Source organism: Apteryx mantelli, chromosome 3, assembly GCF_036417845.1.
Source record: "Apteryx mantelli isolate bAptMan1 chromosome 3, bAptMan1.hap1, whole genome shotgun sequence".
NCBI lineage: Eukaryota > Metazoa > Chordata > Aves > Apterygiformes > Apterygidae > Apteryx > Apteryx mantelli.
Window position 1 is genome coordinate 81,889,131 of NC_089980.1, and position 14,384 is coordinate 81,903,514.

The 14,384-nt window shown below is 37.2% G+C and overlaps 1 long non-coding RNA gene across 1 annotated transcript; it reads right to left on the reverse strand.

Annotated features, from left to right (window-relative positions):
• Positions 1–4,722: 4,722 nt before the first annotated feature.
• Positions 4,723–9,429, reverse strand: LOC106497949 (uncharacterized). Its single transcript, XR_001294870.1, has 3 exons — positions 9,404–9,429; positions 7,002–7,045; positions 4,723–4,748 (listed from the first exon to the last, which is right to left on the reverse strand). It is a non-coding gene; the product is annotated as an uncharacterized lncRNA (long non-coding RNA).
• Positions 9,430–14,384: the final 4,955 nt, after the last annotated feature.

The window sequence follows — 14,384 nt, forward strand, 5'->3', positions numbered from 1 at the left end:
AAGTACTTCCATTATAGATCTCTGACAATGTATTTTCCATTTTGCTGCACACTTCTGAAAATAAAATTATATAAATAAATAAAACCCGCATGTGACAACATGTCTTGAGAGACTCAATATCATAAAAATATGTTTTAGCTACTTATGCTAATTGATTTTTAGCCAATCCTTAAACATGTCTGCAATTGCTACTGTCTTCTCTCTTAAATTACAGCTTTCTTCCTGACTCAGCTGTTTAGTCTTTCAGAAGTTTGCCACAGATTTCTTGTGCAACTATTTTGTGTCATGGCACTGTGCTGTAGATTACTTAAATTCTAAAGCATGGAGGCATGTTCACCTACTCAAAAATGCAACATTGACTGAAAATATAGAAAAAAAATTAAACAGAATTCTCATCTTTAGGAAAATAGCAAGCCATTCCTTTTACCTCTTCTATTAAACGGTTAATGCTTCTTTTTATTCATTTTATACTGTATGCTGTCCTCTTTTGTTTTAACTAAGCATTTTTAAATATCATTCATTGCATTGCAAGACAATAATATTGCACAACCATGCTCAGAAACCGACAAGTTTGCCTCCTATACCAGAATAAAAGTAGATTTCAAAGTAGATAAGGAGTTGCCTACTATTATGGTTCTTAGTGCAAATTTCATTTATTCTAATAAAAGAAAATCTTGCTCTGCTAAAGTCAAGGGGACACTGATTTTACTCTTTTGGGAGTATTTTTACTTTTGATAATGGAGGCTGAGCTATCTTGGGCTTTTAGCTACAAAACAACAATTAAATTAATGGGAATAACATGGCCAAACCTTCTGCTTGGTACTGGAAACCTCAGTCATGGCATCTGCTGTAGGATCCTAAAAACTGGAAAAGCCACTGTCAGCTTTGAAACTGGCTAGATTGCTTAGTCTGCCCATTTACCTCAAGCCTCGTTGGGCAAACCTTGACATAATTGTTATGTTTTCCATCTGGCAACTAAGTGTATAAATCACTTCATGTTAGTACAAGGGCTTCATGCTTATAAAACTTGCCTGTCACTGCAGCTATAGAATTGGTATAATCAGGTGGGAGGCAGTTACTTTCCTACCATCATGGGCTTTATAATTTAAGAAGCAATATTCAAATAGGAATAACAAAAAAAAAAAAGAGAAAAGTTGCCGAAGAGAGCGCTGAATCACAGTACACTGAGCTGTAACATAGAAAATTAAGTCTGACAGTTACAGATCACTAATATCTCTAAAAGCTCTGTCCTTTCTTCCATCTGTGTTTTCTTGCATTTGAACATTACGTCTTTGTCCTTCTATCTGGAAGGGGATGATCCAGTGCAGGCAGGTTAGACATGCCATATTTGCAGTCATTGTTATAAACCTCAGAGTGAGCACAAAAGGAAAACAGAAGGGAGTTAGAAAACAGCCAGACAAAATAATAATATTCTATCAAGCCTGTCTAAATACTTTCAAATGTTGCAGCATTCACTGCTTTGTTGTTAAAACTAACTCTCCATGGACACTGATGCAATGGGGCCAGGATTTCACTCAAACTTATTCAGGGTCTCCTTATTTTGGCTATGAGCCAGGTCCCAATAGAAATGACAGAAACATTCTCACTCCACAGAAATTGGGGGGAGGTGGTCATGGGCCTCCATGCAAAGGTTTGTAGGGAGGAATTAGTATGAACTCCTCCTTTTCCCTCTGTGTTGGAGCAACCAAGCCATGCCCTGAGGAGTATTGCTGCAATCTATTCATCGAATGACTCAACACCAAGAGATTTTTCTTGTTTTATTTGTAACCTGGAAGGTAATGTAAAGCTGATTTTCTTTGAGAAGAAAATGGAATATTTTAGGGAAAGGTATATGATGCCTGCAGTTTCCAAGGCCCATTAGCTTAAAAAGGAAAGTAAGCCCTTAAGTGCTATCAATAAGAAACACCTTGACAATCTACTTCATTATCTAATTTAAAACCTGATAGCAATACACTTAAGAAAATGAAACCAGCTACTTTTCTGGAGACAACCATTGGTATCTATATGGCTCCCTACGCAGCTGTGTATGGTTCTATGCAGGAAGGGAGAGGAGGAACCCTGCTGGGGCTCCACCGGCAGTGGAGAGGCTATAAAACTCTGCGATGTGCAGGACACCACAGGGAAATGGAGGGCCAGGGCCTTCAATAACAACAGTCCTTCAGGACAGCTGAAAAAAAAGATAAAGAGGCTGAGGAAGCACAAGATGCATGTTTTAAGGAAAGAACCAGGAAAGATACTCTCTGCTAAAGTTTATTTAACAAAGAGAGCAAAAAGACCAACTTCTGGGACCAACAGAGCTACTAAAAATGATCTTTTTATTGACTTCACAGAGCAAAAACTTGCTTGGTTGAGATCATATTGTATACTTGCAAAGTGTTACCATATCTGATCCTCAGAGTTCAAGAATCTGGAAATACCTATCTATCAACTGTTCACACAATTCATATAATATCCAAAATAAAGATTTTAAAAGTCACAATGAAATAAATTAATTTACAGTTTCCATTAGAACAACAAAAAATCATCTCATGGAACTTCCCTTTTTTGTAATAATGGTATAAAACATGATACAACTTATTAATGAGAATGTGTGTACTATGACTTAAAAATATTGCCCATCTCTGCCTAGCATCAGTGCAGTAGCAAGTTATTTTCATGGGTAGAGTTGTTGTATACAAATATTTACCTTTCACAGCTCCATATTTTGTACATAAAATAAAAATATTTTAAACAAGTTTAAACCTTAAATTCACATATATCCATGATTTGTAGTAAGAACCTTTCATTTTTTAAATATTTAAAGCTTCTTTAAAGAAATTTAATCGAAAATGAAATGTTCTTAATGCCTACCTTCCTGCCAACTTTTGATTCCCTCTGGAGTAAGAAGGTTCATTTATTCAGTGATCATGAAATGTAAAAAATGTTTTATTTTAAGTGAGGATTTTCTCTGCCTCTTTAAACCACACACCCCACTATCATTGTCAGAGGGTCAAAACAAAGAGATTTTTACATTACAGGAGGGACCAGATACCAAGGAAAAACAAATCCTTCATAATCCAAAAATCCCTCTTCCTTGAATACACCATGGACCTGAGAGATAATGTCAAAGTTTTTTCATAAATTTTCAGACCACCCACCAGCATCAATAAAAATATATCCATGCCTATATGCATGTGTACACACACGTAGAGAGAATAAAACAGCTGTTTGGAAACAATTTTTGTTACTTCTATAAAATGAATAATAAAGTCAATAAAAAGATTTGCACAAAGAAAAGAAGAAATAATTCTAGATTGATTTGTAGCCAGGAGGCAGTTGTGCAAATATGCTTTTTAAGTTGCATTTGATTCTATCTCTTTACTGTAGCAACCCGGGCACCCAAATTAGAGACAAACAAAACTTGAAAGTGTTGCTGACTCATTTTGTATGTATACATACCCAGTTCACCTGAATCATTTCATGTCTTCTCTCCCCTTATTTTTTTTCAACATTCCATTTACCTCTCTTGTAATCTTTGAGTGCGTAACTCTGAGTGTCTTCCCAGAAAACGGCTTCCAGAAGATCCCTCTAGGCTGATGTTCTCCCTTGCAGCTCCATTTTAGGAAGCATTCTGACATTGCTTGTATCGTAACCATAAAGGTAACCGTAATCCTTTTATAAACTGGAGGTACTGAGAGCTAAGTTTATTCTGGTCTTTTGAGCAAGAAATCTCCATCACAGTAGACTGAGCTTCAAGAAACACCCAACCCTCTATCTCCAGTCTTCCCAAGTTCTTTCTTTGGTGAACATCTATCAGGCACTAAAATCCTAAAAAAAATTATCAGCGAGAGAAAGGATTATGTCAAGTAGCTCACACCTATCCCTACTCTTTGGAGAGGAATCGCTCTTAATTAGTATCAAACCCTAGAGCTGGACTGAGCTTTTCATAAGGAACTAGACAGAACACTGTCCCAAGGACCCACTGTAACTGTTCTTCTTCTAATACCGCTTACCAGGTAGGTTTGTGTGTTTATCTTCTATCTCTTCCTGAACTAACTTTGCAAGACTCTTCACCAAATAATTAAAGAAAAAAAACCCCACAAAAACCCTTCAATAGAAATTAATGGAGGAAAACACTTTTGGCCTATGAGCTCCATTTGGTGCACAGTAATAGAAGACCCATTAGGAAAGCTAGGTATGTATCTCCATTTTTCTTCCTGGTGTGAATCTAAACATTGCTTTATTGTTCTCATATGGTATTTGGTCAGTGAAGATGATTCATCTCACCTAGCTTCAGCCATCTGAAACACAGATCTCTAGTTTGAGCTAACCATTGAGACTTGTATGGTAAGGAAAAGGCACCTCACTGAGTGTAGCTCAGGTACTTGTCTCAGAGCAGGAAGCAGAGTCCTCCAGATGTGCCCATCTTTCTCCACTGATTACGGAGGCAGCCTAGGTGATTTGTTCAGACCAGATGACTAACTTTCACGTGGCTGATGTCAAGTCCGTCTCACCTTGTGGGATCATACCCCAGAGAAGGAATAACAGAGCAGAATATGGTTTCATCCATTCTTCCCACACAAACTTACTTGCAGTGTACTCCCCTTGAGCTCCACGCCCCTTCTGTAAGTTTTGGGAATCAGGCCATATTTCAGTGAGGAAGAGAAATGTACTGTGTATCCTTTGCTCAATCAAAATACCATGAAAGTCTGGCACTAACTTTCTGCAGAAAACTTTCTGGGAACAGGCTGCAGAAAGAGAAATGATCATCAGACAATTCTGCAGGACATACCAGGTCTGCATGAAGTGCTCACACAATTCACAGAACAGAAAAAGGGCAAATTATGGGAGGAGAATTTTCCTTTTTGAATGAACTAATTTTAACCTCATATTTCACTTTCACAGCCCAGGTCATTGTGACAAGCATGTCCAAATTAAATGAATATTATAGGAATCCTTTTTTGTTGTTTTTTAGGGAAAAAAATAAGATGATTTCCACAATAGTTCTGTGTGTAGACTGACTGTCCTTGTTATATGCCTTTAGCTCCATTCAAGTAACTCTATGAAACACCACATAAAAGCCAATGAATAGAGCAAAGAGCGTTCAAAACTATCCTAAATTTAGATGTCTGGTATTTTATGGCACTACTAGTTATCCTGTCATTATTTTAATCCTCCACCCATATCAGTTCTATTTTCATCTAGACTGACCATGTAGCTATTCCTATAACATTCTCATTCTTCCAAATAAAATCACTCTGTTTCTACAAAGACAGGCTATTGAATATTGATATACCATTTCAGCTTTCAAACATTTTCAAAAGTGTTTAACATACACCTAAAATGCTTATTTTTCAGATTATTTCACATGACAAAATGTCCCATTATGCTTTACACATTAAACAGTTTATTCCTGAGAAACATTTACAATTATTTCTGGCATGTCAAAGTCATTTCAATTAAGCTTGTTGAAAATGGCTTATTATTAGCTCTCACATGATGGAGTATATTTATTATACTATTGAAACTTCATGTTAGTCATTTATAAGGTATAGGACCAAAGAAGAAGAAAAAAAGTTATTTATTTTTAACAATCAACCTTTGTTCTGCATGTTTTTTTGAAATTTATTGTCAGTTTTCACTGTGAGTTTATAGACACCTTTCCGATGATGTCAAAAGACAAGCATCAGTACTTCTTTGCTGTATGATGAACTACTTATTTCAACATCATAGTAGTGGGATAATTTACAGCAGACGTGTTGACTGATTTACACCTCCTGAACGTGACAAGCTGCAGGTATGAAAACCAGATGGTGTCTTAAAAGGGTATAGCGCTATTTGGTTCACATTTAATGTATTTTATCTACAAATGCTAGAATATTTACTGAATAAAACTCACCTACTATTTTTTTTGAAATAGTTGACATATAATTGATATATTGATTACAGTTGATTTTTGATCTATTCATTCAAGTTACTCTCTGTGTTTTCTGAGAAAAAACTCATAAAGAATTTTCTCATGTGCAAGGTGTAAGACCTTTTTACAGCATTTCCAGATCCTCTCTGAAAATTTAGAGATACCCTTCTATTGGTGCCTCTGACTCTGGGGGAGAATCTTAAGCCAAAAAGAACAAAAGGATTGTGATAGGAGATTGTGTCCATTGCAGGACATCATCATCTGCGAGTCATGGCTATCCCAGCAGATGCTCTAGGATATATAATTTTTCATAGTACACCAGATCAGTTTACTGTTTGTTTTGTATATTGCCTCTCACTAAGCCACATACAAGCACCTCTAATATACTTTGAAGAATGGTTTTCCAATGGCTTTGTCATTAATTGTCCTGAAACAAGAAGTTTATGTCCCTTAAATATGTTAACTCTCACTCCTAGAATATAATATGTAATAATATAATATAATATACATTATATATAATATGATATGATATATACACTATATATCATATCATATTACATTACATTACATTATATATTAATATATAATGTAATATAATATAATATATAATATGTAATCCAGGACTGTGTAGTTTATCTTCCTGACTGCAACTAATGTACTCTAGTAAAGTGAAGCCTAGGATTCTGAAGGCGTTTAAAATCCAATAGATTTATTTAAAGAATTTCTCAGAGTGCTGCAAAAGAGGTAAAGGTAAGATAAAGTATCTATGCTAGGTCTCAGGTATCTTTTACAGAGAACTGATCTTTTTTTTCCCCTCACTCCACACTGGTCTAAAGGAGGTTGATATTAAAATCAATGGTCAGTCACTTAAAGATTAAATTGTATTCATATTTATCCTTTTAACTTTTTTACTCTTGACAATACTTCTTTGCACAACTGTTCTTCTAAAAAACTATCTCTATCAGTATTTATGTAGTTATAATCAAATGGTATGATTTGATATTATTTGGAGGCTAGACTGTACCTTTACCAATGAGCTGGAAGAAAGAGTGGTGCACGACAGCCTCTCTTTCCATTTGCTTACCAGAAGAAGGACCTACTGAGTGGCTTCTATTTCTCCCACTCCTTCTATAATAGAAAGAAATAGTGACATTGGAAAATCCTGTCCCAGATGTTCAAGACTGTTACTGCAGGATCTTACAGATCACAGCTGTACAGAATTCCAACATATTCACTAAGAGTAATAATGAACTTTAATATTGTTCAGAAAAAAAAACTAGTTACACAAATATTAATAAGAATCCCTCACAGATACACAAAGATATACAAGATATGAAAGATGAACAGCACAATGTAACAAGAATTTGACAGAATATTATATTATGGTATGATTTTTTCTTGAGCTGCTCAGAATAGCTGCTCAGCTCTTGAGCTGTTTAGAATAGAGAAGTAATTGTCCAGAAATTTGTTTTTTTCAAGGAAATGGTTTAATTTTCCAGAAGACAAAGCATTTTGTTTTGGGAAAACTGAAAGAAAAATATGCCTCAGGTAAATTCAATTAGTTAGCAGAATGTCAAAATACTTTCTTTCATTCAAAAATGGAGAAATGAAGATCAATTACTTCTGAATCAAAATGCTTTTGGAAATGCTTTGGAAAGTAAACAGGCACTGAAATGAAGAAATGTAACAGAAATTCCACTTTCATTCAGCTGTATTTATTTCCATGTGCAACACAGTTAAATTCTGGAAGCTCTTTTGCAGCATGCTGCATGCCAAAAATAAGAATCAGAAGTGGATTTGGGAGCACTTTATATTTCCAGCTACTGCTGTCTATTATGCCACTAATGGAAACGGCCCTCACAGAAATCATGACTAATAACATATACAGACGTGATGGCTACATATCAGCATACATTTCAATTGAACAATTGAAAGTTTAACTTGGAAATGGCAATAAAAATAACAAATAGAAAAACTTGTAAAAGGTACAGTGCATTCTCCTTTACTTTGCCATGCCCTGGCCTGTTTCTTTCCTCATTCCTCATGACACTTCCACTCCAGAGAAATACCATTTTTGTTTTCATTTTAAAGAGAATATGATATGTAATATCTCTCACTGAAAGGGTTAGCACGGGGGAGGGGGAAGGTAGGGATCAGATTTTTTTGGTAGGTTGTTTGCAAGTTCAGTACCGAGCTGGATTTAAGCCACAAACTTGGCACAGGACGTAAACTTCAGGGAGGAGGTGCCGCTGACAGAGGAGATGCAATTTCTGAAAGCTCCGTAGTGCTTCCCTCCCTGCTCTGCAACCAGAAATACTGCAGGGGCGTGCAGAGCTGAGGGAAACAAGACACTGGTTCAAGGCACTTTCTTGCATTCAGCAGAACAGGCCCTAACTGCAGGAAGCCAATATTGGTTTGAAAACACCCTTTGGAAGCAGGGTACCTTTCTCAGGAATCTCTGCAGGTGACCCTAGCACTGAGCTTCTAAAAGCCCAAAGCTTTTAGACATGACTTCCTGCATACCTTAGCCAGTTTCTTAGAATGGATGTCAGGTGTCCTAAATAAAAGGTTGTTATAATTATAATAATAATAATTAATCATAATAACATGATTAATAATAGCTGTGAACACTCTACCTTATGTGATCAAATCCTAGGTCCTTAAAAGGGAAGCTTAAAAGCTAAAGTGCAGAAATAGCTTTATATTGGTCTCTCCTTTCTGTGACATTCATGAGTCACGGGCCTGTCAAGAAAAAAAGCTTAGAGCTGCCTCATTTTAAAAGTTTAGCTGCACTTGGAGAAAGATGATGCAAGCGGTTTCACCCACTGCTGACCGAGCTTGTTACTGAGCACACAACAGAACTTGACTGTAAAATTGAGAATCCCTGTAAAAGGCAGAATGGAAAAGGGGTATCCCTGGAGGCGGTCTGTCTTTCATTGCCAACCTCTATGATTACACACTGCCTTCCAAAGCAGCTTGTGAAAGCTGTCTTTGCAGCCTGCTTCTTTTTCCCAGGACCTGGGGAAAGTGCATCATAGCCATTCCCTGCCAAATCCAAACACCTTAAGATCAAGCATTTCTAAATATGGCTCTGCAGCAGAGCTGCTGGAAGAAAAAGACAAAACTTTTTATTTTCACTGAAAAATACCTTTTTGTTCAACCCATGAAGCTTTATGGAAACATCTAGATTGTGATGCATGTCTCACCTGGAAAGTTTTTCAGGTCCAGAATAATATTACTGGAGAGGTGGAGTAGAAGGGTTCTATAATAACTGATAGCTCTAACTCTCCAATATTTTTCTTTTAATTTGTAGGCCACTAGCTACAACAAACTGTGTTTGTTGGTTTGTCTTTGGCAAAATCTTTCAAAACCTTAAAACTCTTCACAAAATGGAATAGTCACCTCAATCCAGCCCTAGTCTCAAGGATGCTGTCAAAAGTTCGATTAAAAAAGGGTATGTTCTAATATTTATAAACACATACTTACAGCCCAGATGACAAGGGATCAGTGCATGTCCTCCTGAATGCTTATAGGCAGGGAAGAATAGCTGTTTTTCTTTCCACAGCCCCATGTGGTAAGAAGCCAGATCATTCCAGCTCATGTTATTGCATTCCTGTACAAAACTGCAGCGCTTCCCCAGCACTAAGTGATAAGGGTTGTGACTCCTTGGCTCGGTCCGGTGAACATTTGTGTGAGTGGATTCAAGTTCTTAAGGGAGCAAATGCTCACTGACAGAAGTATGGACTGCACAGACTGCCTCCAAACAGGGGAAGGCAAACAAATACATGTTCCACAGTTTTCCTCTTTTCTCAGCTGATTCAGGTTCCCAAGGGTAAAACTTGTGTTATCCTTTCCAGTGACTGTGCACTTTGGAAGGCTAAAGAACTATTTTAAGTTCCCATTTATATAGTGTGCTATAAAATAAGGCCCAAGACAGATGAACAGGGCCTCTGTTTTTTAAACAACAGTGTCTTAGAGATTTGCACATCAGCCATCTCTCCCGTAGAGTCAGACAGATTTACAGTGCCTGGAAATGTTTGCCAACAAAGATGTTATTGTAACTCCAGTGCCTGTTCAGGGAAGTTTATGAGGTAGAGTTAGAAACTGTTCATATTGTCTTCCTGCGCTTGATGTATAGGAGAGACAATACGCCAAACGCATTGCTGAGTTAAAAGAGAAGCTACTGCAACATTAGGATTGTATCTAATATCAAGTATCTCACACTCTGCTTTGTTGCCTCCACCTTTCACCTGGAGAAATACAGCCATATTTAACCCACCTTGTGTGACTGTGGGCGACTCGATTATCTTTTCTGTGTTTCTGCTTGCAAAACTGATAAATAGGAGCGCCATTTATTATCTGGCTCAAATCTTTATGAGAAAGTTGCCTGAACTTACATATTCTGTTCTGTTTTATGATACTATAACTGACTTGTCTCTCTCAAATACCATCTAAGATGTGTCACTAAATGATGGGTCATTTCTATAAGTGGGCATAACTTCACTGGGTTTCACATCAGCTGAACTCTCGTCTGGATATTCTTTTCCCTTCCAAAATATGCTAATGCTATATGTATATATTTTTTTCATATTGAGCTCTCAGGTTGCCATTTCTGCTTATTCTAAACACCCGTCGGCTGCTAGTAGAGTTATTCAAGACAGCTCATAAATCTTTCTATCTGAAGACAGTTCCATTTGCTAGCTGAGAACAGAAGGTAGCTCTGCTTCTTCTGCTTGTAATTTTTGAAGTGCATGAAAAGTTTCATATATGTTTGTATGTCTATCTTTACTGAATCCCTCCTGTGGCTTTCATACTGAATATTCACTATCTTTTTCATTAGTGAGAATTTAAATAGCTTTGATAAGATAAGTAGACTCCCTAGTAAATAACTACCTTGCCCAGGGATGATCCCCTACCTCACTTCTACACTTTGCACTTATTGTGTTAAGGCTATGCTCAGGAACCAATGCTTTCTTGTAAATACATCACGGACATTAGCTGCACATTCCTTGGATAGCAGCAAAGTATTTGGCTGTCTAGACACAGCCAAATAAGAACACAAAGCTTACTTTGAGCAAATCACTAACAACTTCTGTTGGCCAACAATGGGCAGAAATGTTCTTTTATCCTTTCAGCTGTGGCGCATGGGAGTAAGTCCAGGCTCTAAAGGAACTAAGTCACTGCAACGTTTTCTTCTCCATCATTTCCATTCTCGGAAGAAAAACATGTTTGAGAGAGACTATAAAGAAATGTGGAACACAGCCAGAGTGGTCACTGCTAAATCTCCTATGCTGGTGTCACCATTTTGTAATAGCCCAGGTGTAATATAATGTCAGTGGAATATACAGCAGGCAGATGGTACCTGGCCAGTTGCTCTGTTGTTGGAATGGTTCAGCTTCTCTCATATTACTGTCCAATTCTATGTTTGGAACATTATTTTGTTTAGGCTGAAAATTTATCATTGAATATTTTTTATACCTGTGTTGAAAGCAGATTTTATCTTTTTGATCCGTTTGGATTTAGAAGTAAGGTTTGGGGAGGGGTTGTTTTTTGGCTATATCCTTGGTTTTATGAAACATTTGCCAAGAAAATTGACTCTTTAAAAATAAAGTACCCTAAATCCGGATTTATGCATATGCCCCCTTAGAAAGATTAAGAAAATTATATACACTTCAGGATAGCAGATTAAAATGAGGTGGTGAGAAGGGATTCATTCAATGCTTCAAGAAATTTTCAAGCCTGAATGAAAATTTCATTAACCGAAGCACTAAGTCTATTTCCTGTCATGCTATTTTGGTTTTGTTTATTCTTTAGGAACAAGCACAATCCTACTGAATTGAAGATTCAAAGTCACGACACATGTGGGTCATTTTTCAGTTCTAGGCATAGCAGATTAGACATATCACTCTTGTTGGTATGGCAAACCTGATCATTTAATCCTTTCTGATTCACACAAAAATATTGATATCCAGAGTACTTGCCCTTAATGTCAACTAGAGAAGTTGACCGTGTAAGGTATGTGAGTTTTCTTACCCATTTTTTAAAGGAACCTTTTCTTTTTTTCATTTTTTTTTTTTTAATTTTTTAATGTTCTTACCAGGAAGAAGCCTTGAAATTACCAGTAATATTATTACAAACAGCATCCATCACATTTATTCTACTCTCCATTGTCATTAAGCTCACTGTATCATTCTAATTATATTGGAACCCACAATAAAGACCTAAGTGTTTAGATCGCTGGAGTTATGTTGTAAAGCAGATGCAGGAGATCTCATGAACTGTGTACTTGGTACAAATGGGGCATGTAATTCTTCAGCCCATTCGAAGGTTTTAAGTCATTGAAGACTTGTGAGGAAATGTCAGATAAGAAAATGTTTATATTAAAATATGTCTATTTATATTAAAATATGTCAGAGAAGCAGGAACTAGAGCCAGCAGAATAAATACATTCATTCTGCTTCATGGTGCTTCCACCCATTCTCCTGTTGGTAATACCAAGAAACTGTATTACTTCACTGCTACTTCACTGTTAAAATGTACAAAGCTGTAGGCCTTTTCAATTAGCAGACACATATTTAGGGGGAAAAAAAAAAAAAAGTGCCAAAAGGAGTTTGGAATATTTCTTTCTCTCTCCTTCTTTCTCTCTCTCCACCCAAAATATTTTCTTTAGCCCACCGAGTATATCTAACAGAAGGCCTTCTGGATTTACACATGCTGGTGTTGTCAGCTCTGTCCCCAGACAAACTGTGGATCCTGCCTAAGGGGAAAAGCTTTCCTTTCTCGCATTATGCTATTATTTCAGGATACTGATAAAAGATCTGTGATGCAGCAATGAGTGTTCAGGTCACCTTTTCTGTCCTTCAACATGTATAAACAAATGATTCAGACATAGTAGTGTCAGCACAGTGTGTACCTCTTACCACAGTTCAGGATTTCCTGCATGTAAACCTGAATTACCTGAAATATCACTTGTCTTTCAATTAATCGATCCCCCAAACTGCTCAAAGCATATTGATGGCCCTTTTGCCTGTTTTCAAAAAGCAGATGGTTGATCTAGAAGCAGGTGTCAATGACCACTTAAGAATGTGCTCTTCACACTTCTGCAGTCTCAGTTGACCTTGCAAGGAGTGAAGTTCAAGATCATCAACAACAGATGTTCCAGAACGTTGCCATGCTTAGCACAGAAGTGTCACACTTGTCAATCACCTCTGTGAAGCAAACAAGATTTTGATAAATGGCATGTTTTTCCAAAGAGTCCTTGAAACTACTGTTATTTTAGGCAGCCTTGCTTTACTGTCAAATGTGAAGAGCTAAAGCTATTTCATGTCTTCATGTGGTAAAAACTCCAGCTGGATGATGGCACTAGAGTTTTGCTGATAATGAAACTCAATATCTGATATGTGCCTATTCCCCCTGCTCTGCTGGAATACATTGTACACATCATCTTCAAAAGCAATGGGATGGAGTGACAAGGGTATCTCTGTCCAGTTCATTTCACTGAAGGCAGAGTCCTATTCTCCAACAGCTGCATAAGCAGAGCTCACTGGCAATACAAGAAGAAACTTCTCCCCTCAAGCCCAGTGGTGGTTCAAGAACCATGTTGCCCAGCTGCCCTCCTTATCTTGTTTTCTCTTTTTCTTTTCTCTGTCTTCTTTTGTATGCTAGATGGTCATCTGATTTTCCCCAAGCAGTCTTCTGTCGTTTTGTTTCAAAGCCTTTATTTTTGCCTGTGCAGGTGCAAAATCCTTCAGCCGTACTTGTGGGTAGATACCTTGAGAGGTGGAAGATCTGATGAGGAGGGTGACATTTGCCATCAGTGAAGCTTTTTGTCAGCCAGCCAGCCTTTTTCTTTCTCTCAGCTGTAAATATGCAAGGCAGTGACACAAACCCAAAGGAGACACAAGAGAAGAGCCTGAATGTGATAAATTAATAAACTGACAGTGGCCTTTGTCATCTTAATGTGCCTTCACATCTGAAAATTAGGCACTGCATTTTCATTTTAGTATCGTCCTTATTTTCTCCTTGCAGGAACTGGTAGTGTGTCAAGAACAACAAAAACAGTTTAATCCTAACAATAGGGGAGGAAAGTACCTGCATTTCCCATGTTTTGTAACTCTATTCTCTTGTTTTCTAATTTGTTGTAAATACCGGGTTCTTGGAATTTGCTGTGAGTACTGTTTTGTTATTGTTTTTTCTTATACTTATGAGTAGGCTTTAATAGTATTATTATTCAGGTTTTGTTGTACTTTCATAGAGCTCTCTTGACTGGAATCTAACAAAACAGCATATTTTGTTTTCCAGAGTTCTCCAATAATATCAGTGTGATGATTTTCAGCATCCCTTGGCCTAAGCAGCAAGAATTATCTTTGAGCTTTTTCTCAGACAGTTTTCCATCTGTCTTACTCCTCTTGTAAATTAAAGCAAAAAGGTTAACCTCAGCTCAATGTCGCCCATAGGCCCACACAGC